The following is a 366-nucleotide window of genomic DNA, read 5'->3' on the forward strand; positions in this document are numbered from 1 at the left end:
GGGTGGGCAGGGCCCGCCCAGGCCCCATAAAGCCAGCCGCGGGAGGGAAACTTGGGGGGGAGTTGTGAGTTGTTGGTTGGGGGTTAGAGCGGTTCGTGACAAGAAGGCAGCGTCGGAGAGAAACTGAGGGATGACCAGAAGCCCCAAAGAGAAGCGGGGTGTTAAGCTCAGGGCCTGCTTGGGGTGGTCTTGGGGCTGGAAGTGCTCGAAATCTGTTAATGGCCTCCACCAGCATCTGGGCTTGGTCATGCCAAGGATGTACTAAAAGGTTTTGCCTGTAACACATGATAGAGTGAAAAGTAATTCTAGCATGTACACTATTGTACAAAAGTACAGCATGGTTTTGCTTGGGATTTTTTTTTTTTC

Source organism: Strix uralensis, chromosome Z (genome assembly GCF_047716275.1).
Source record: "Strix uralensis isolate ZFMK-TIS-50842 chromosome Z, bStrUra1, whole genome shotgun sequence".
NCBI lineage: Eukaryota > Metazoa > Chordata > Aves > Strigiformes > Strigidae > Strix > Strix uralensis.